Consider the following 23,388-nt stretch of genomic DNA (forward strand, 5'->3'; position numbering starts at 1 on the left):
TAATTCTGAGTTATGCACCCCCAGCATCAGGTTAGTGTCCCGAATTCCATATTGCATATATTGCAATGTTGTCCATAGCTTGCCTAGAAAAGGTAACTATTTGGATATCGAAATGATGTATCCTCCTTCTGGGACCTCACAGCAGAGGGTTTTGGAATTCATAAACAACTGCTCTGCGTCACAGTAGGGGAATGCATCATTTCCTTTGTCTATCAGGGTCTTCTGAGCCCCTAAGGAAGAACCCCCCTACATTTGGGGTCATCTTCAACTACACACTTTCCTTCTTTCCTAACATCTCTGACATCTCCAAGAAGTCAAACTACCAACTGCACCTTCTCAAAGGTATTCTTCCTTTCCTCTCCTTCCACCAGAAGCTGTCTCCAGAGCTCTGGTTCTCTCAAGGCTTGACTACTGCAACAACCTCTTTCTAAATCTGCCTGCCTCTACTCTCTGTCCTCTGCACCTTATCCAGAACAGGACTGTAAGAGTTGTCCTTGGCCTCAAGCCCAGGGATTGTATCTCTCCAGCCCCGGAATCTCCCCATTGGCCCCCAATGGCTGCAAGGATCAAGTTCAAGACCCTCTGCTTTGTCCACAAGGCCTTCTGGGACCTGGGACCACAATATCTACAACTCTCTCTTGCAAAGTATCTTCCTACTCAAGCTCTTCACTCCTCCACTTCCAACTCCTTGAGGGTCAGTCGCTTTTCCAAGCGATGAGTTGGGGCAGATCTCTCTCTTCGGCCGGCGCCTCCCTCTGCAACAGCCTCTCTGCCTCTCTGAAACTTGAGTTGAACCATCTCTGGATCTGGAAATATCTCAAGACTTTCCTCTTTGCTTCTGCCTTCTCTGTTCCTCTTCCCTGCTGATCTCCTGTCTGATACTGGACTGGTCACCTGGCTACCCTGTGAACCACCGCCCCAGGCCCCTGCCCTCCCAGTTGCACAACTGCACTGCCTCCTCGAAAACCTGCACTTGGGTCTGTATCTGCATCCCTACAGTCCCCACTACCTGTACTTATCAGACACTTGTCTGCACCTCACCTGGCACTGCCACCTGCTACCCGCCAGAGGCGTTGCTAGGCGGGGGCTAAGGGGGCTATAGCCCCTTATCTTTTGGTTGTAGCCCTGGATAGAATCTCAGGAGCTAAGGCCAAAAGGCTAGCCCCCAGTCCTGACAGCTCCGACATCAGCGTAGCCCCGGGTCTTTTCCAGACCTAGCAACACCCCTGCTGCCCGCACTAATTGTTCTTTGATGTTTGATCCTGTGTCTTGGACTTGCTCCTCCTCCCCTTCCCCTGGCACTTTTCCCCTGTCCTTTCCCCTGCACTTGCACAATCTCAATGTCACTAGGCCTAGTAAGAACGTAGTGTTGTCCTCCCTTTGTTTCCCCTCCCTTGTCTCATCGCACCTTGAAACACCTATGTATAGGCGTGTTATAAACACCTTATGATATCATATCATGGCTATCCATCAGTGTGGGAGTCACAAGAACCACAGTTTGTTAGAGCCACAGCTACCACACCGTCCTCTGCTTTAACAGTATTGTAGTGCCAGCTCTCAGAAACTGTCAGACCCGAGGCTCTGTGCTGTCAGGCATCCACAAGGACGGGAGGGAGTGGAGACTGTGGGGGAATTGGTAGTGAGTGGCAGGACACCAGGTGGGGGGTTGGAGATAACTTAACAGGTAGGAGGTGGAGGAAGGTGGCAGGCAGTGGCAGAGGCGTTGCTAGGGGGGGCTAATGGGGCTATAGCCCCTGATCTTTTGGTTGTAGCCCCGGATAGAATCTCAGGAGCTACAGCCAAAAGACTAGCTAGCCCCCAGTCCCAACAGTTCCGACATCAGCTTAGCCCCGGGCCTTTTCCAGACCTAGCAACTCCCCTGGGCAGTGGCATCATTTCATCCCAATCCCTTGGGCAGCAGAAGGGACAGCAAATGAGCCTTTGCTACTATGGCATTGCTGGAGAAGGATTCACATTACCCTTGAGCCAAATCACGTGCCATTGTATTTTTTAACAATCTGTATTGAAGAAATGTGGCTAGTGCTGGTTAATAAGCATTGATTCATAGCAGGCCCGAAGCACTACATAAACTGAAGGTATACCTTTAATAGAGCAGTGCTCAGATTGACTAAATCATAGGGGTTCTAAAGAATCCACAGCGGGAGCATGCAGCAACACAGGGAGTGCCATTGCAACTCCTAGCTACTGCTGATGCCCATGGTGGTAGGACACTTCATAATTAATGTTTTCGTTTGGGGACAAGCAAAAGGTAGGTGGTGTTAAGTGGACACCAGGTCTCTGTATTTCTTTTTGGATTGGGGATGGAGAATTTAGTAACTGAAAAGGGCAGTCTAGACAAGGAACAGCTGTGACCTCTTTGTTACAAATTCCGGGTAGTTTATTTCCATACGAAACGTTTCTTTAAGGTTTCAGTTACACACAGTGTACAGTCAATATTAAATCAGCAATTGAAACAGAAAACATTACTATGAGTTAATTCAAGAAAATCTGTTCTTATACTGACTAAAGTTTTCTAACAGTGCTTTCATGATTTTTACAAAGCATAAATAATAAAATTCAACTTCGTTTAGATGTCTGCAATATTGTTACAACACAATAACTTCCACTGGGGCATTTGTTTATTTTGATTTTTACGGTCATTTTGGACAGTGAGCCACTGAGTGTGTGCACTGATTCTTCATAAGAAATATAGGGCCTCATTCTGAGTCATGCGGTCAAGGAAAAGAGTGGCGGTAATAAAGGATACCGCCACATTGACCAGAACGGCAAACTACGAGTTAGGTGGAGCCAATGGCACCATACATACGGTAAGTAAGGTGCCAGAGAAACCGGCACCGATGTGCACCACTCGCGCCCCAAAGAATTGGCTGGAAAACCGCAAATACGGCAACACTGCCACATTACGAGCCTCACCTATGCAAGAATACTGGCCAAAAAATGGCGATAACACAGGCGAACGCTAGGAGGCAAAACACCCAGCTAAAAGCAGGTGGTAAATAGCAGTAAATGCATGCAGGTGTGGTGAATGAGGCCACAGGTGCACCTAATGCATCTAGGTGTACCCAATGCAGACTGGAGTAGGTGGAAAAAGGCCACACCTTCAACATACACACTTCCAGACACCACAATGCTGTCTCTGGCTGCAGTCAGCATTGACGTGCAGCTGTTCATGGAGAGGCACAGAGGACAACGTACCTGTGCATTGGATGAGTAGGATTCACAGTACACTGAGACTGAATTTGGGGGGAGTGGATACAATGGTAATGGGAATACCCCCTCCAATCCAGCCCCCCCATACATCAGTGGCTGTTGACTACTGTCATGTGACCTGACAGACAGAGCAGCACTGAATGCCCAAACTGTGCTACCCAAACAGCATATATACACACAGGTCCACGTGTACCACAATGCAACATTGAGAGACGCATAAAGAGCATGGTCCATCATCGTGCCCAGGCATGGGTGCATAGGTGAGCCAAGGACATATGCATGGGAATGACAGAGTCTCACGACGAACTCACCATCAACATGCCACAACACATTCCAGTACTAATGGCAATTTACACATACAGTAGGTGTACCCATCAAATGATGAAAAAAGTGAATATGGGGCAATGCATGGCACTGTGAGTCATGGCATGTTAGCCAGATCAGTCCTGTGCACCCACAACCATGGCCCATGCTCATGTGGCGTGTGTACATCATTGATTATGTCCTAGCACCAAACCCCCCCCTGCCCCTCATAGGCGGGTCATCTCACTGGAATGTTCCCCTCCCCCTAACTGACAGCACAATCAACTGATGTGAGGATGACCCAAAACTCATCTCTACCTCATCACCACTCGCCGTCCCCTGACAATCACCCATCTGCCGCTGACACATGGGGAGGAACAAAATACAAAAAACAAAGAAGATCCAATATTAGAACCCTCCCGTCCCCTGAACACTATCATATACTGTGAATACAGCCATTATTAATTTCATCTGTGAACAATATCTAAGTAAATCATTACACATAATGAGAGTAGATATTATATAATAACAAGAACGAAAAGGTTTAAAAACATCACATTTTACAAATGCAATTTTTAAGTCTGCTGTTAGCTGACACGTTTCGAGGTAAAGACCCATTCTTCATGAGCCATGTGGACTGGAAAGGAAAATAACAACAAAATAATAATCTTGTGCACACCTCCAAGGTAACTTAGTATCAAAGACACTTCTTTGATAAGAATCACTCTCGTATTTGACAATGGTGATACACCAATATTGCAATTAGGCTAACCAACCATGGAGCCAGCTGGATGTGACGCCATTTAAGTGAGTATGATAGCTTAAATATAATCACCCAAAAAAGGGTGCAGTGACGCCCCAAGTCATGTACTTCCCTCATGCATAGATCATCTGTAAGTGTGACTGTAGCCCAAGAGCAAGAAGTGCTAAACAACACTCCCTTTATGGAGTAAAATGGATCAAGAAAAGGAGCAGAACGGAGAACCTGCTCCTAAAATGTGGATGGAACCAATAAACTCACATCACACATAAACTTTAACCAAGGCAGCTTTTAAATATACAAACCAGATTGGACTGCTATTACAAACCTGTATTCATTGCTGTTATTCCTCTTCAGAGGAAACTCAATGTTTTCAGAATTGACACAGGATTTTTAGCATAGCTGTGTGGATATGGACACAAGTCGAAACCAACTCCCTAAAACAAATGAGACGCCAAATAAGTCCCTTCAAATGCACGGCATGGCGTTACTCCACAATCTCTACACTATTCATACAAACTAGTTATTTTCAAAAACTCTGCTCCCCTATTCATCGGGAATAATATGGAGTCAAAGTGCTTATCCCATCCAGGGGGTCACACATCCACTTCTATTGGATCAGTCTGATCAGCAAAGAAATCATCAGTTTCGCACGGCAGATGTGGCAGCTTCACTCAAAGTCAATACTTTGATTACTCCCAAGCATATTCATCAAAATGCTATGGAAAAGCCAAAGTGGATATTACTGTGATGAGGCGTAATACCTTTGTAACAGAAAATGCTAGTGGGGTTTGCCAAACACATCTCAAACTCTCAGGACACATAACTCACCCTGTAGAACAAGTCACTTCTGCAGCCTGTGATCAATAGTGTACGGCATCTATCGCCAAGGCAACCACACTCGCAGTTGACCAGCATTGTCCGCCATCTTGGATCAGCCAGTTAAATCCAGTCCAGTGTAACATAGAAGAAGGACTACCCCCACCAGCTCATCTAACCGTGCATCCATTTTGAAAGGGAGTCACATTTCTAAACACTATTCGACCATGTAACCAATATCTATCAATATGAGTCATACTCTTACTTATGAACACTGATACCACCCCAGATGAGAAACATAGATGATGAAAAATAATCTAGATGATGAAAAATAATCTAGATTGTAAAAAGAATAAAAGTGAAAAAAATATGTTATAAAATTAAAAGGGTTCTAAATGGCACTAGATGGGATTGTGTTGGCCGGGCTGTACCACAGGTGGTGTAGGCTGGGCTGACACTGCCACAGGTGGTGGAGGCTGGGCTGCCACTGCCACAGGTGGTGGTGGCTGGGCTGATGCTGCCATAGGTGGTGGAGGCTGGGCTGGTACTGCCTGTGGTGGTGGTTGCTGGGCGTCTGCAGCTCTTCCCACTGGTGGCTGTGCTGGTGTCACCCCACTGCCATGCTGCCTGCTGTGGCTTGCAGTGTGTCTGGCCTGCACAGGTGTGGTGCCTCTCCTGGTGGGTGCATGTGATGGTCCTGCCTCATCGCCGTCCGTGGAGTGGGTACCTTTTGGGGAGACGAGATGTGCTGTTAGCTGTTTGCCACACATGTCCTCAGTCATGCATTATGCACATCCCATGAAGTGTGGGACACAGTGTTGTTGGTGAAATGTTTCTCGCATGGGTTTTGTTGCTTAGGTGGATGACCTTGCAGGGGAAGCATTCATGATTAGGGGGTACATGCAGGATGTGTGCAATGTGCATGCCTGTGTGTCTATCAGCGTGGTACTGCCATCGAAGGGTGGACAGTGTGTTCCATGCCATGGGTCGGCACACTGATGGTGTCGGCATACAAAAGGGGTGTGGATGCGTACATCTACATGCACTTGTGCTTACTTTCTTCTCCTTGTGTCCCCGCTCTGGCCTCAGCACCTTTGATGCCCTCGATCCCCTCCATGTGCAGGATGCTGCCCAGGCACTCCTCTCACAGCATGAGTCATAATGGTTAAATGTTACCTCTGCCTGTGGCTGTGCACTCCCTTCTATGCTTTGCAATGGCTGAGCGGACTTTCGACTTGAGGCTGTCCCACTTCTAACGGCAATCCCTTCTTGTACAAGGGACAGTCCTGACAGCTGTGACGTTGCCCACCACCTTACCCCATATAGCACTCTTCCTCTGGCAGCTTGTCTTGCGCTGCCTTGCTCCAAACAGCTGCTCAGAAAAGTGCAGCACAGTATCCACCAGGGCTGTCAGTTCAGCATCTGAAAACTTATGTTTGCATTGGCATAGGTCCTTGCCTGGGTTGCTGTACTCCTGCAGCATGTTTTTATGGTATTTCTGGGCCTGGATGGCTATAGTTTGCAGTGGATTGCGGTGGATTCTGTTTTTTACAATGGCTGGTGGCCTACTTCTGGTTTTTCGCTGCATTTCGGGTTTTGGCGCCAGAATTACCGCCATTCCGGTGTTAATGCCATTTTTATGGCGGATCCGGTAGGGACAGCATTTGTTGTCTGCTAATGCCGGAAGTTTTATCCATTCATCCATTGATACGGCCAATCCGGTATTGATGCTTCCAGCATGGGTTTGTGCGTGTGCCCGTCTTCTCTTAGTTAGGCAGGTTTTCACTGCATGCACAGTCGGAGAAACTAATACCGGATTGGAGGTATTAACAGATTTTTTTGCCGATTACTCAGAATGAGGCCCATAATTCATATATTTATCTTCTAATTGAACATTTTTTAAATATATTGAATTTTTGAGATTGAGTGCAACCCTATAAATATATTTCCACATTCAGACATTCGCACACCAACAGTCTACTGGATTGTGGTTGGATAACGGAAAATATCTACATATACTTTCTATGGGCTATTTAGGGGTGATTGGGTCTATATTGTCAGGTTGGCAACTAAGCCCTCCTCTAGTGCAAGTCATCTACATCATCATAAAATATACAATGATTTATTGGTTCACAAACTATAGGGCTCTTTGTAACGTGGCCCTCTATAATTGGTTGGCACACTTGTATCTTTCTGGAATATTCCTCTTGCTAGCAGCACGCAAGCTGGTACCCCACGTGTTGGTGGGTTGGGCTTGACTGTGCCCCCTCCAATTAGCCCAATCTCTATTATCACACTTACTTTCTGTCATTCAAATAGCCTTTGAACATGGCCTTGCAAACTGTAAAACATCTGGGAATAAAAAGGGAGTGTGAGAATGCTCTCATCTTCTCGCCCCAGCAGCGTCCGCCCAAGTCTATTTCCATCTAGATCACATGACTGGAGACCACGTTTCGAGCTTCTTCCTTGTATTTAATGGTTTCTAAAACAAATTAAACTTGCCTCTCATTGTCCTTTTATTGTACCTTGGCAGGGCTTTGCCCGTCTCTTTAATTCATTGTATCTCTTGAAGCTCGACAACCAGTTCTCGGCTGCAGCGGCATTTTGACACTGGGCCAACCAAGCCCTCTTGAATTCTTTCTTGCTCGTCAGCTACTTTTATTAACAGTGCCACACTTTGAACTTTCCTGCTCATGTGGTCCCAGTTTGCTAAAACAAGATGATGAACATCCAGATTTCCTACCCATATATATACCTTGGCGCATCGCTGCAATCGACTCACTACGTATAACCAGCCTTTATGATTACTTAGTCTACTGCGTTACAGCGTCTTCCGTGCTCTACACACGTGTAATCTTCATTTTGCCCATAAAAGGTCACTCAATTCTTTATTTTGTCACAGGATTCTATATGTTCTCTTTACTTTCTCTTCTGTCATCTCTTCTCAGTGTGTCACTTTACATCATATGACATCACCAGTCTGCTCTTTCGTTCATCTTCTCTTGCTCTTCAGGGATCTTCCATAAGAAACTGTCAGCTCTTCGTGGATACATAAATAACGGTTTTCTCAACAGCTGCTTGTGGTATTGGCATCATTACAGGTGTCTTGCTTGTCACTATTTCTTTTTTCCAACATAAAGGTAGCTTAGGGGCAGGACTTCCGGTAGAGGCTTTTGGCTCCTCCTCTACACGTCTGACAGCCTGAGGTCAGAAATAGAGTAAAAAACCTGTAAAGTGTAAGAGTTCAAGAAACAGTGATCCTGAGTTAGGACATTCTCCGACATTGTCCTTAATCATCGGAACTCCATCACACGCCACCTTATATTAGAACACGCCTGTGCTGGGTCCAAAAGCAATGGGAAGAAATGGCTACAGAAATAATTATTCTCTTGTCCTCCTACTTCTTCCATTAGATGACTTTCTCCCGAAATCCTCAGCCCTCACCCACACAAACTCCAGCTCACCCCTATGCCGGGATTTCTCACATCTCCGTAGGCGGGGACAGGGCAGTGAGGAGGGGTGGTCTGAAACATCTTAATTCGAGCACACTGCTTTCTGAAGCCCCCATGTCCAGTACCTAAAATCGAGAATTGCCTCTTTTTTAAGTTAGCTAAGGGAAATGTTATATAGCAAGGCCATTTCTCTGCTATATACAAAGATTGATCTTCTTGTAACGTGAATGCTCTATCCCTTTCACGCTGTACCCCCTTTGTGTAACACCTCTTTCCTTCCCAAAACACATTGTAGCATCATGTATACAATTTGTGAGCTATACGAAACAACAACAAAATACCAATAAACTCTCCTTTCTCGGTATCTAAGTCCTTACTCAGTGCTGGAAATTGAACCAATTTACTCTAGGAACCCTCTCCTCCTTGGGGGACGGGGGTCCTAGGCAAGCCATGAAACACAGTATCTGTTCATGGAGCCCAAACCTGGAAATTTGCATAAAATCAAAGAGCACTATCAGAACATTAGAATGCCCACAATTCTAAACATGTCTGTGATAGTGATTCAGCAAGACATTCTTTTCAGTGAGCAATGGAAGTTGGACTCTGCTCTTTCCATTGGTCACAACACTCACCCTAATAAAAACATTTCAGTAAATTGATGTTTCTGCATTCAGTCTGGCATGCCAAATCTTCTGAAGGGTGACAGCTCGGCTTGGGGGCATATCTGGGAGTTTCCTGGACAGAGCAGCGCTCCTGCAAGACAACATTTGCTGGAGCTCCACTCAATCTTGTTCTGGCCCATTTTCTACCCTGTTCTTACTGGTAGTAAGGAAAACGTCCCTGTTGTTGGTGGTAGCCACTTATTGTCTTAACATTCAGACTGTATTGGCCAAGTAATATTTTCCTAACAAATATTCAGAGACAAGCATTCAGTACATGAAGTACGAGGCACGTGCTTTTAAGAAACACATATGAAGCTGATTTACAAATGATACTTAAAATGCACAGCAACCAATCATAGCATGCTCAACTGTTGATGTGGGAGCCTGTCTTCCAATCCGATGGGGCACCACAAGTCACTCAGGAGAACGCTTGACCCGCCCCATGACAGAAGCAAAGAGATTGGTCCGTGTGGCTTGACAGACACTTTCTGTCCTACGGCATGTGGAGAAAGACACACCCAATATTTGCAACCTGTAGTGACCTCATGGGACAGTCTAATGATACATCCCCGAGAGTGCTGTTGCAAAGAGTTAATGTATGCCTGCGCACGAGCGGAAATCTTGCCTAATTGCTTCTTGGCAAGGAGGCGAAGTTGTAAATATACATTTAATCAGATTACCTAGTGCACTTTACGCTTAAACCTCTTAAACGTTAATTTGCATGTTGGATGGGCATGTTCCCTAATACAGGGGGGACCTTTTCAATGATTAGGAGCAGCTGTTGTCGTGGACATTGTTCTTGGATAATGAGGTCTGTTTCACTGAACGTCAGGCATTCACAAAAACACACTGCATTAATAATCATACAAAGGTTCGTTGCTTGCCAAAATATTGGGATTATGTGGAGCTTAGTCTCTATATCTGTGTTCTTTCAGCTAATAGCTTATTTGTTTTGCAATTGCGTTCGTGGCTCCTGCATATTTGCATAAGCTGTAATAACCAGGCTCAATTCAGAGACAGATTTAATGTCCATTAACTTCCTGGCAGGGGGTTGTGTTGTTTGACTCGCTGGAGCAGTTCTTTCCAGGTGCATCCTCAATGCCTACCAATCCCTTTACTTACCTTTGGCCCTCTGCAACCCATGTTTTAGGAGTAGTGTTTCGGCTCCCTGCTGTCTGCACAATACGCGCCCTTCCTTCCTCCCCTGCAATACTCCTATCCCACAGCAGTAGGTCCAGCTGCCAGAAGTATAGCTGACGAGCGCCCACATTTTCCTGTCCCAGTCATCCACTTGTTTAGGTGCTCTGAAGCTTGGGGTATAGTTCTCACATTATGCTTGCGGGGAGGTCATTTCACCAAGATGCCAGGGATAGCAGATGTGATATCACATGATTTATTGCATTACAGGAAGTGACATCAAATGGCATTTGACCTCTAGGTCATCACCAGAGGAGATGTGTATTACCGTTGACCATTATGACAACATCAGAACTGACATTGCTGGTGGAAAACAACTAAAACACATGCACATTTGCTTAAAATGCCATAAAGATACAAAAGCATATAAAGGCTAACTTAGTTGTTATTGTTATTATTGTTATTGTTTATTTATTTATGGTGCGCACCCCGCCCGTAGGCATCTGGGCGCAGAGCAGGTTACAAAGTTACATATGACAGGACATCAACATACAGATATATACAGGTGAATGTGGCATCAATGTACATATATACAATAGATAGATCCCTTAGTTACTGTTTCTTATTTAAGTGTAGTCTTCAGAGAGAAGTGACAACGATATTTTCATTATGGTGCTTCTTAATATGCCATAGATTCAGCCATGATATGCAAGGTGTGGCATCAGAAGAGCAAACATAATCCAGTGGCACCGCCTTCATAATCCAGGGGCACTGCCTTCATAATCCAGGGGCACTGTAGACATTATCCAGGGGCACTGCCTTCATAATCCAGGGGCACTGCCTTCATATCCAGGGGCACTGTCTTCATAATCCAGTGGCACTGCCTTCATAATCCAGGGGCACTGCCTTCATAATCCAGTGGCACTGCCTTCATAATCCAGTGGTGCTGTCTTCATAATCCAGGGGCACTGCCTTCATATCCAGGGGCACTGTCTTCATAATCCAGGGGCACTGCCTTCATATCCAGGGGCACTGCCTTCCTAATCCAGTGGCACTGCCTTCATAATCCAGGGGCACTGCGTTCATAATCCAGGGGCACTGCCTTCATAATGCAATGGCACTGCCTTCATAATCCAGCGGCGCTGTCTTCATAATCCAGGGGCACTGCCTTCATATCCAGGGGCACTGCCTTCATAATCCAGCGGCGCTGTCTTCATAATCCAGGGGCACTGCCTTCATATCCAGGGGCACTGCCTTCATAATCCAGTGGCACTGCCTTCATAATCCAGGGGCACTGCCTTCATAATCCAGGGGAACTGCAGACATTATCCATGGGCACTGCCTTCATATCCAGGGGCACTCCCTTCATAATCCAGTGGCGCTGCCTTCATAATCCAGTGGTGCTGTCTTCATAATCCAGGGGCACTGCCTTCATATCCAGGGGCACTGTCTTCATAATCCAGGGGCACTGCCTTCATATCCAGGGGCACTGCCTTCATAATCCAGTGGCACTGCCTTCATAATCCAGTGGTGCTGCCTTCATAATCCAGGGGCACTGCCTTCATAATCCAGGGGAACTGCAGACATTATCCATGGGCACTGCCTTCATATCCAGGGGCACTCCCTTCATAATCCAGTGGCGCTGTCTTCATAATCCAGGGGCACTGCCTTCATATCCAGGGGCACTGCCTTCCTAATCCAGTGGCACTGCCTTCATAATCCAGGGGCACTGCGTTCATAATCCAGGGGCACTGCCTTCATAATGCAGTGGCACTGCCTTCATAATCCAGCGGCGCTGTCTTCATAATCCAGGGGCACTGCCTTCATATCCAGGGGCACTGCCTTCATAATCCAGCGGCGCTGTCTTCATAATCCAGGGGCACTGCCTTCATATCCAGGGGCACTGCCTTCATAATCCAGTGGCACTGCCTTCATAATCCAGGGGCATGGCCTTCATAATCCAGGGGCACTGTCTTCATAATCCAGGGGCACTGCCTTCATATCCAGGGGCACTGCCTTCATAATCCAGGGGCACTGCCGTCATTCTTCATAATCCAGGGGCACTGCCTTCATATCCAGGGGCACTGCCTTCATAATCCAGGGGTACTGCCTTCATATCCAGGGGCACTGCCTTCATAATCCAGGGGCACTTCTTTCATATCCAGGGGCACTGCCTTCATAATCCAGGTTCACTGCCTTCATATCGAGGGGCACTGCCTTCATAATCCAGTGGAACTGTCTTCATAATCCAGGGGCACCGCCTTCATATCCAGGGGCACTGCCTTCATAATCCAGGGGCACTGCTTTCATATCCAGAGACACTGCCTTCATAATCCAGGTTCACTGCCTTCATATCCAGGGGCACTGCCTTCATAATACAGTGGCACTGTCTTCATAATCCGGGGGCACTCCCTTCATAATCCAGGTTCACTTCCTTCATATCCAGGGGCACTGCCTTCAAAATCCAGTGGCACTGTTTTCATAATCCAGTGGCACTGTCTTCATAATCCAGGGGCACTGCCTTCATAATCCAGGGGCACTGCCTTCTTATGCCCCTACAGCCTCATATGGCCTATTTATGTAATCCTGTGCTGGGCACAGCATAACATTTCAGATATAGATCTCATATGCTAAATACTGCATCACATGCACAGGTCCAGCCATAATCTGCCAACTGCAGCGTCCTGTAGGCTGCATTTGACATGTTATGCCAATTATGGCCTCACATCAGTTATAGTCATACTATATAACGTACAACCTCATATGTCTAGTGGTTCCATCATATGCAAAGTGCAACCTCAAATGCCTTGTTCTGCCATTTTATGCCAGTCAATGCCTCACATACCGTGTATAGTTAGCATATGTAAGGGATAACCTCACGCTCACAGTGAATACTCAAATGCTCAAATAATGTGCCTACTAGGTATGGTATGGTATCGTATCTATGTTTTGTTATGGTATGATAATTTATAAAGGATTGTGTTTACCTTTGAAAGGTATCATGCTGCCGGAGTTTGTATCCTAATCTGATAAAAATGGCAAATCATAGGCAATGAGGACACTGTGGTTTCTAGTGTGGGAAGAGATAAGTCTTAAACATGTGTTTGAAGCCTAAAGTGCTACCTGTCAGTCATATGTCAGGAGGAAAGGTGTACATGGCTACCTGAACAGAGGAGGCTATCCCCAAATGGCATAGTTGAATGTACGCACCATGCCCGGCGGATAATAAAACAACAAACATGCACACTTGGTATTCTTGAGTTTCCAGAAGGCAGAATAGTGATTACATTCCCATCCCTTTCTGCATCTCCCCTTCCGTCACGTGAACATCTATCGACCCTTTAATTGTTTGGCCTGGCATCCTAAAGCTTACCCGTGGGCACCGTTCGGTACACCCTTATAGATTTTATGCACACCATAGGTGAGGAGATTTCTTGAGTCCATATTTTAAGAATATAACGTCAGTGTTTAAAGACCAGTGAGTTACACACAATGTGATGCTCTCCCCTTTAGAATGGTGCTTCTTAACTCACATGAATAAATAAGAAATATGAAAATAAGGAATAATTCTTGTGTAAGGTAATGTCATTTTTTATTGATAAAATGTCACGATTCGTGTATTGATTTGAAAAAGTACCTTAGTAACTGATGGTATTTAAAATGTTTGCAGGAACAACAACGATTATTCTTCACAGCAGTGTTTGAGAATGTCGTCCAACTGGACTCAGATCTCTTGCAATGCTACACACCCCAACTGAAATGCATGAACAATGTTCCCCTGAAGAATGTTCTAAAGGTGGAGAACCGAAACTTGTTGGGTCAGTCCGATTCCTACGAAGAGACAGACCTAGGATTTAAAATTGGTTTTAAAGTGTTGTACTGCACTGCCACTCAACACATAGTTTAGTGATGGGTTTTTGATATCATGAGTTATGCACCAACCCATGTTTTCAATGGCATAAGGCTATATGTGTTGATAGATATCAAATACATATATATTTTGACAAAAATACATTGCATTTTTAAATAATAAACGGATTTATGAACAGATATGATGTACATGATGTGGATTTTTAGATTATAGAGGTGCGCGAGTAAACAAGAGGGGAAGTGCTGTTTGTTTCAAGTTAGATATTGCACCCGGTATAATCCCCTGAATCACTTGAATGTAGGAACTTGTAGCTGTGCTAGGGTGGCTGATCTAAAAGTTCTGCTAAATTCATATTATTGGTAAATATTAGTTCTTGGTTGTGGCTAGATTTATGTATAAATCAGAGAGATTTAAATTGAACGTGTGCATTGACCAGATGTTTTTGCAAGGCATGAAGGGCTGCAGAGATGTGAGCTCTAAAATCCCAGTGAAACAGCTGATGGCTGCAGCATTCTGAATGACTTGCAGTGTAGTTAACAAAGCCCTGGTGAGAGGTAGGGGGCGGAGGGAGGGGTTATATTAAAATAAGCCTGTCTAGTGGAAATAAACGTATTAACAAGACAAACCTGACTGGTAAAAGTGAAATAATCCAAGAATCTGCAAAGGTTTAGTAATTGGAAAAAGCAAAACCTAGACAACTCACGAATCACTGATTTCAAGGATTAGGACGAGTCCATTAGCACTCCCAGATTTTGAATCTCAAACACTAGTGGAGGGCATAAACCCAGGGAAGAAGATTAGTCTGACAAAGTCCAGAAAAGGAGAGCTCCTACACCAGCATTGGGTTGAAGGCAGGAGTAAAATTGTGATCTATACTCTGGTCAGCTCGGAAGCGCACCCGCGAGTCCTACAGGAGGCTAAACCCCTCTTCAAATGGCCACAGTTGTAGTGTATCCACCACTTCCATCACCTGTCCAGGATGTGGAAGCTGAAGATGCGGCAAAACTTAGCGTGGGTGTGGGATCGAGAGTCAATGTCTTCAACAGTGGCATTGCCACTGCAGATTGCAAAGCACTCCAAGGCCAGACCAGACGAAAAGGCAGCATTCATGGTCCGACAAATGTCTGAAGCCACAAGAGTATGAGCTCCCTATATAATGCATGCAGGACTAGACTCATGCTGGAGCCAGTTGGGTGCTGAGTACTCCTGATTTCTATCACTTTTACTTCAGTGATGGGCTAGAAGCAAGGATAGACAGCTTTGCCATCTGGGTCATCTAGAAAAAGCAAGCTGGTTACATGTGGGTCCCCTACTTGGGCAACAGTCCAAGTATTTAGTTCCTGCTAAATCACAATAATTCTTCTGTGGAAAAGTGTGGTAGATTTTCATATCAGAGATGAGATGGACAAATGTAACTTGAGAGTGCACGTGGGGCTCATAAACCAGTTATAAACATAACATCATTATTAAGGTATGACCCAATCAACAGAGCATGCATGTACCATGCATAGCTTCAAATTCCCAAATATTGACCTGTATGTCAAGGAACGCCTCAAAAGCCAGGTGCATGCCCATATGCCAAGGTGTGAAATCATATGACAAGTGCAGCCTCAAATGCCTAGGATCTGCTATCCAATGTCAAATAAAGTACAAGGTGCCAGGTACAGTTATCATGTTTAATGTGCAGCTTAATATGTGCTGCCATTATGCTCCCATATATCTGCTTTGTTGCAACGCAGAGGCTTCATCATTTGTGAAGACGGAGCTTGAACATCTCCCCATGCCCTGAATCCATATGCAGAACATCCATTCAGCATATGCTCCTTCATGCAGCCTGCTCTTTCTTAAGCTCCAGTGCTGTTGCGTCTTTTCCAGTCAGGCCTTTCATCTGCACACTCTCCGATAAGCTCTAGTGCTGCAGGTCCTTCCCAAGCCCTCCCCTTGCTATGCTCTCTGGTGCCAAATGATGTTCTACAGAGATTTGCCCTTGCTACATCCTCTGGCATTGTCTCATAACATTGATTTGAAGATTCTGCCCAATTTCAGCATGCAGCCTTCATCAAAATAAAAGCAATGTATGCATCCCATAAACTAATGATGTGCTAAGTATTCTCTAATATCAAATATCATTAAACAGAATACCGCATCAGTTGCATGTCCTCTTCCTATATCGTAATATTCCAGGAAACTCGCTTACAACTTCAAGCAATATGCTTTATGGGTTTTGATGCAAGATTCGCCAACTCAATGGTTGCCAGCTTTCTCATAATGGCATCAGATTCTCCATCTTGAGCAATTTGCTGTTCTTCCAGTCAGTGCAAATGTGCTTCACAAGTCACAATATTGTGAAGGTCAGTAAACTGCACAATTGGCAAGCTAAGCTGAATGAGAGAGCAGCCAAAAAAGATTACCCAATCCCCAATCTCTTTCCAGCCTTGTTGGACCTTTTGAAGGCACCATACTAGAAGAGAATAATTTCCTCGTTCTTGACCGCAGTTCTTAAAGCATCATTCAGAAGATACTTGTTCAACTTCTGGGGTTTCAGGATATGTGCTCTGAGTTCCTTCGGTGGCATTGCTGTCTGCCTGTTTTCCCCCCTTTCTATTTAGACTTCTAGCCCACTGAAATGAGTTTGGCAACAGTATTCCAATTAAAGCGTTAAAAGAGAAAGTCCTTAAATACCCAGCATGAGAATCAGAGCCTACTCTGCCCGAAGTCCTTTGCCATAGAGCTGAAGATAAAGGCTCCAAGAAGGTAGACAGATGGTGTAGCAAAAGGACCTCTGCTCTACAGGAGTGCAAGGGTGAGTAGTCACACTTCAACAAACCAACAGTGACCCCAATCATAAAGGGAAAACAGGCACAGTTAAGAGATATACCTCCTTTGCCCTTTGTGGTAAAGTGGGCCAAGGGAAGGCTATACTTCCAAGAGAGGTGGGTCTGAGATTCAGTAGCAACCTAAACAGCAAAGTATAACAGTCCAAAATAAAGAGAATGTCCAATCAAGTTTGTATAAAATGATGTATACTTTAATTAAATACACCATCTGTAAGTAAACTAAACAGAAAACCATTGTGGATAGAACAGGGTACATGCAAACACAGCAGTGCAGCACTCCGAGGAAAGAAGTAGGTTGATAGGCAAGAAATAACCACAATGTGTCAATGCCAACAGTTTGGGCTTTGTGTACGCATGGGAAAGGCACTTGACAGGCACAGCCACAGTGGTATTAACTGGCTATTGATGGTAGCAGGTGCAAATTGGTGCAAACACATGATCATACAATAGCAGGGCCTGTCAAATGCCTAATACATGGGCTCAGGCGCCAACTGTTGGCTTGTTTTCAACAGGACCTCAGTAAAAGACATGCATAGAGGCTGAAGGCAAGACCTGGTTAAGACATTTTTATTACACCAATAGCGCATTAACAACCCCCATTAAGTCATTAACTCTGAGAAGACTGCCTTGAGAAAACCTGGCAGGCACTTTGAATGCAAAGTTTGATGGTAAGGCTTGACTAAAGCAAGCACAATTTTTTATTGTGTTGCTATGGTTAAATACACCTTTCAACATATCTAAACGTATATAAAATCGATATGCATGTAAACATTACAATTACAAATATTTCATATAACATTTCATAAAACTAACAATGTGCAATTGGCATAATAAAATCATAATCATGTATATCATAAAATTATTAAAAGACATATTGTTCACTAAAATAACACTTAGGTCAGTTTACTTATGCATTCCATTATTCTTAGCCACATATGATACATTGTGAAATTTAAAATTGTGCAATTACCTGAATTTAGAAGACTCCAGTGTTGATCACTTGCATAATTTTCAATATTATATCTCAAATTCAGAAAACCTTTTTTGTGAGACATGTCCATTTCTTTACATTTTCTCAAAAGGTGCCTAGGAGTTTCAATCTATTTGTTACAAAATCAACAAAGGCGTTCACAATATGCAATGTGCCTTCAAGCACCAGTTCTACAAAATGTTGGGAGTATCCCCAATTGCAAGGACAATATAAACCTAATCATCTTCATATGGTAGTGCTTTGTTACATAATTACAAGGCAAATCCACAGGAAAACCCTGCTTGACATATATAGTGTATCTTTTAAACTGCCCAAGATGAGTAATGTTGTGGTTCCTATCCCACACTTTGGATTTTTCTTTCATTTGTATTTCTATTAAGGATATATGTGTTTCTTCTCTTATATAAAATCCAATTTCATCAAAAAATATGAATACATCATTTCTCCACTCTTTTAATACCTTATCTGTACTATCTCTGTTCAGATGTATTTTAAAATGTGCAAATATGCAATCCTGTTCATCAGGTTTATGGATTATGCAGATATAAAAGAAAGATACCCATAGCCATCCTCTTTTGTGTGACTAGGGATAAAAGCCCACGCTCACAGTCCAATCCTTCGACTGGCGTATTCTTAGGCATACCCAAAGCTCTTCTCCATATTCTCCCCTGAATTCTTTTCAACCAGATTATTTCTCTAACTGTAAATGATTCCAAGGTATAAGGCAAGTTTTATATAGTTTAACCAGTCCCTCCAATGTTGAGCCACTTTTGGTTCTTACAAAATTTAAAATAGCTAAGAAACTTCCTTCTATTTTTCATCTGACATAATCCTCTAAGTGGGCGACATTCGTAGTGTAAAATAAGAAATAAGAATACCTAGCTATATATAGGTGTGAATAACTTCAAGGCAATTGCCCTCTAATATACAATAGTAGCGTTTGGTCTTTTCTCTTTTAGGACCAATGATCATAATCTTGGTTTTCTGATAATTAATTATAAGGTTATTTTGATTTGAATATTCTGACAAGTTTTCTAAGCTAAGCTGAAGCCCAATAGGCGTTCTATCCAGCAAAAGCGTATCGTCGGTAAAGGCCAACCATGCTATGTGTTTATTGCCAAATTTAGGAGGGAAATTTCTGGCATTGTTCAGTTTCTTCCCCAAGTCAGAAACATATAGATTGTAGAGCGTGGGAGCTAGTGAACACCCCTGTTTCAATCCCATGTTTGTCTTAATACTGTTACTCAGTACGCCATCTCTACTTAGGCATATTTGAGCAGTGGAGTCAATGTACAATTCCTGTATAAAGTATAGCACTCTTGTATACAGCTTCCATGTTTGAAGCTTGGACCATAATAGTTGTTGATCAACCATGTAAAATGCTGTTTTGAAATCAACAAAGCAGATAAATAATGCCCCTCTTTTTATCTGGTTTTCCCGCATTAAGTATTTGAGTGTCCATGCATTATGTAGGGTATTCATACCTTTGTGGAATCCTGTTTCTTGTTTTGAAAATATGTTATTTCTCTTGATCCAAATATTTAGCTCTTTCAATAAAATTGATGCGAATATCTTGGAACATGCATCCGTCATGGCCAAAAGCCTATAGTTCAATGGATTATCACGGGCCTTCTTTTTAAATATTGGTATCAAGATGGAATCTTTCCAGCTAGTCGGCAGGACGCCCATGCATCTGATTGTATTAAACAATTGCATAAGTGTTTTAGACCAGAACTCCGGATTTCTTTATATATTAAATTTGGTATTCTATCAGGTCCAGGAGCCCTCGAGGCCTTTGTCTGGTTAATGATACCCACAATATCTGCAGTGGCAAATATGAGATCGTCTGTTCTTTTAATGTCATTAAATTCAATATATCTATTTGATATAATAGTATCTCAATAGTTCAGGTCCTTAATATAGTTTATCCAAAAAGCTTCCTTTATAATGTTAATTTCATTCTGTGATCCATCACATGTTTTAAAAGAATTATACATGTTCCAAAATATTCTACCATCCATGCTAAGCATGTTCTTTATTAGCATCCATTTCTTTGCATGTCCTGAAGACTTGTGTCTATGAACAACATTCTTATATGTGGTTTTTAGGTGTGCTATCACTGTCTTTTTAACCAAAGCAGGCTCCATAGAGCTCTTAGCTATAATTATCTCTCTGTAGAGTCTGTGCTTCTCATGTAATATTATACTATTTCAAGTCTTCCTTTTATGTGTGAACTTGCCATTAGTATTTTTGAATCTTTCTTCAACATACTGTCTTGCCATAAGGACTATCCCTTTAAAGGTTGCTACATTCATATTTCCTTTATAGCACCCTTGTAGATTTTCATCAAAATAGTCGATATATTTTTTATATTAGACATTGACCAGTGTATTCTGTTCCCCATATCTTTAACATGTGCATTACCTAACATATTCTTTCTCTTTTTATTCCTCATTCGGATTTCAAATTTCTGGACAACATGGTCACTTAGAGTGCTCACAGTATGGCTAATATGACCTATATAATCCAACAGTTGTTCCAGGAACAATATATAATCAATCCATGATCGTTTATTCCCCACTGACCATATAAAGGGAAAATCACACTCAATTCCAGTGTTCAGAAATAGTTGCAAAAGGTTATTTAAACTTATACAGGACAACCACAGGTCAATCCTAATAGGCTCCTCCTACCATTTTTTATTATAGTAGCTCCATGTTTGTTCTGCAGACTGTAAACCTCTAATTCTTTGATAGTTTAGTTCCTCAATAATAGTAATAGAATAAGTATTATTAGGGGGGTTATAGATATTTACTACAAGTATAATAGCAATGTCGATACCATTGTCCCAAGATATTCTACCTACCAACATATGATCACTTTTGCCAGCAGAACAATATTCTTTCAGGACTAAATGGTTATGCACCCCAATCATCAGTCCTCCAAACGGTCTCCCCTTCTTGCCTCAGCAGACTTTCCTATATATTATAGAATACCCATCAATCGAAATATTTTTTAATTAACATATTTCCTGTATAGCAAACACATCAGCTTGCAACAAAAATGATCTGCCAACTGGATCAGAGACAAAAGAGTGATAGCCCCTAGAATTCCACATTAGTATCTTCAAGGACGACTCAATATAATTCACTTGTCATTCTACTTCATCACAAGTAGGCTGTACAACCACAAGATGCTTATTCACGTTGAGACCTTCTACAGTCTTTTTACAAGACTATTGACATCAACAATCATTTGTTTATAAACATCTATATTACAGGTGTATCCTTTCTCTTGTTCATCATCTTAATGGATTTTTCTTCCACTCTTGTGAATTCATATACCATTTCACAAAAAATATTGGAATAGGCAAGTATTAATTCAGATGTAATGGGAGAAACAAACTTGTCTACTGCCCAATTGTGTTCATTGAATGTATATTGAATCTCCACTATCTTAATATCTGTTGTCCACTATCTTAATATATTTTGTGTTTATCATCTCTAGATAAGTTACTTGAAGTAATAATTGCAGAACATTACTTCTGTTGAGGAAAGGCCTAGCTGATGTTGCGTACCAATAAGTAATTTTGATTTTTGTAGTTTTAACCTATGGATGTGATAGAATATCTTTAATATTTATCATGTTTGGCAATATACATTGTTCTTTGCCTTCGGGTATCACCCTATAAGGATCTATGTTGTCTTTGAATGTTACATTGTCTATATCAAATATTTCTTCATCACTAGTATAGGAGGAGTCATTCTTATACTATGATTTATCCTTAGCTTCGATTCTTGACCTCATAATCATAGGCTCAGCTTTCTTCTTCCTTGATTATTAACTGATTCTTTCCTACTTTTTTGCGATTTGGATGTCTCACCAATCGTATAGAGATCCTCATCCTCAACACAAATGACTATCTGTTATTTTATTAGCCAAATATAACGATCCTCTAGTTTGTAAATTTTTCCTGGGCACCTGTTTTCTTTTTGTTTTACCTTTACATAGTAGTTTATTCTCTTTGACATACACTTTTTGTGGGTTTGCAGAAGTAATGGTGTGATCCATAGATTCCTCTATCTCACTACTCACCTCCTGGATAGGATCTAATTCAGTCTGTTTTATCCTCGTGGCCCATAGACCAGGAGTATGAAGCAAAATTATATCCATTGGCACAATTATATCAGATCTACATTCATCAGTTTTATCTACATCATCATGTTTTAATATCCTCTCTAGGATCGTTCCTACTCCCTCTTTAACTAATAGTTGTATTTTTATGTAGGGCAGTACAAAGTGAGAATGGTGCTTTCAATAATTTTTTATGCTTCGGTTCAGACGTAGTTTCTTCATCAGGATAATCTAAGGATGAGTAGAGGTCTCATTAATAGGGGAGAATGTATAAGCTCTAGCCGCAAATTTAGCGAGATCAGGGAACCTTTCTGGTGCTCACAGTTACCTTTTTGAAATTAAGGACCATGTTCAACAATGAGTTATTATCAATCGGTTCATTCTCTGATAATACAGAAGACTCTTGCCCATCAACCTGGTTTTCTGCTTCGGTTTGGGTATTTTCTGACAGCATAACAGTAGCAATTTTTACTGGTTTGAGGAAGCTTGTAAATTTGTCCTGGGCCATATGGGGCTCCCCCCTTTTGTCAGAGACAGCCTCAATGACACCCACTGATGTACCTATGGTGTGTAGTTTCTGGTCAATATTTTTAACCTGTTTCTTTTTTAAGGATAGTTTTCTTAACATCGGCCATGCCTTTAGATCATTTACATGCCATTTTAGTTGAGCTCCAAAGTCGGTATATGGTAATAGTCGGCATAATACAGACAAACAATTTTCCACAGTCTCTTCTATTGCAGGAGTAACGGTCAAGCCAGAAATATGTACTTCATACTTAGCATAGACCAATAATGATTTTGACACCTACGTTAAAAATAAAAGTTAGCATCCATGTCACTAGAACATTAACATATTATTACCACACAACACACCAACCGCCCAACAGCCAAACAGCACTCTCCAGGGCACTCCTCAGGTGCACACGCACGAGTGCACAGAAGGCACTGTTTAAATTGCATTTTTGTCGGGAAAGGGGCGTGGCCAAAAAATCATACAAAAGAAATATTTATTTTTTCCAAAATTGTCCAAAGATGTCCAAATATGTTCCTTGAAGCTTCATAATAATATTAGGTCAGCATCCACCACAGCTCCTGGAGCCTGACAGCACTCTCCAGGGCACTCCTCCAATTAGTTTCCATGGGGAGGTATTTTGGGCGGGAGGGAGAGGAACTGGGCGACAATGGCCATAG

Source organism: Ambystoma mexicanum, chromosome 4p (genome assembly GCF_040938575.1).
Source record: "Ambystoma mexicanum isolate Mex_15411 chromosome 4p, UKY_AmexF1_1, whole genome shotgun sequence".
Taxonomy (NCBI): Eukaryota; Metazoa; Chordata; class Amphibia; order Caudata; family Ambystomatidae; genus Ambystoma; species Ambystoma mexicanum.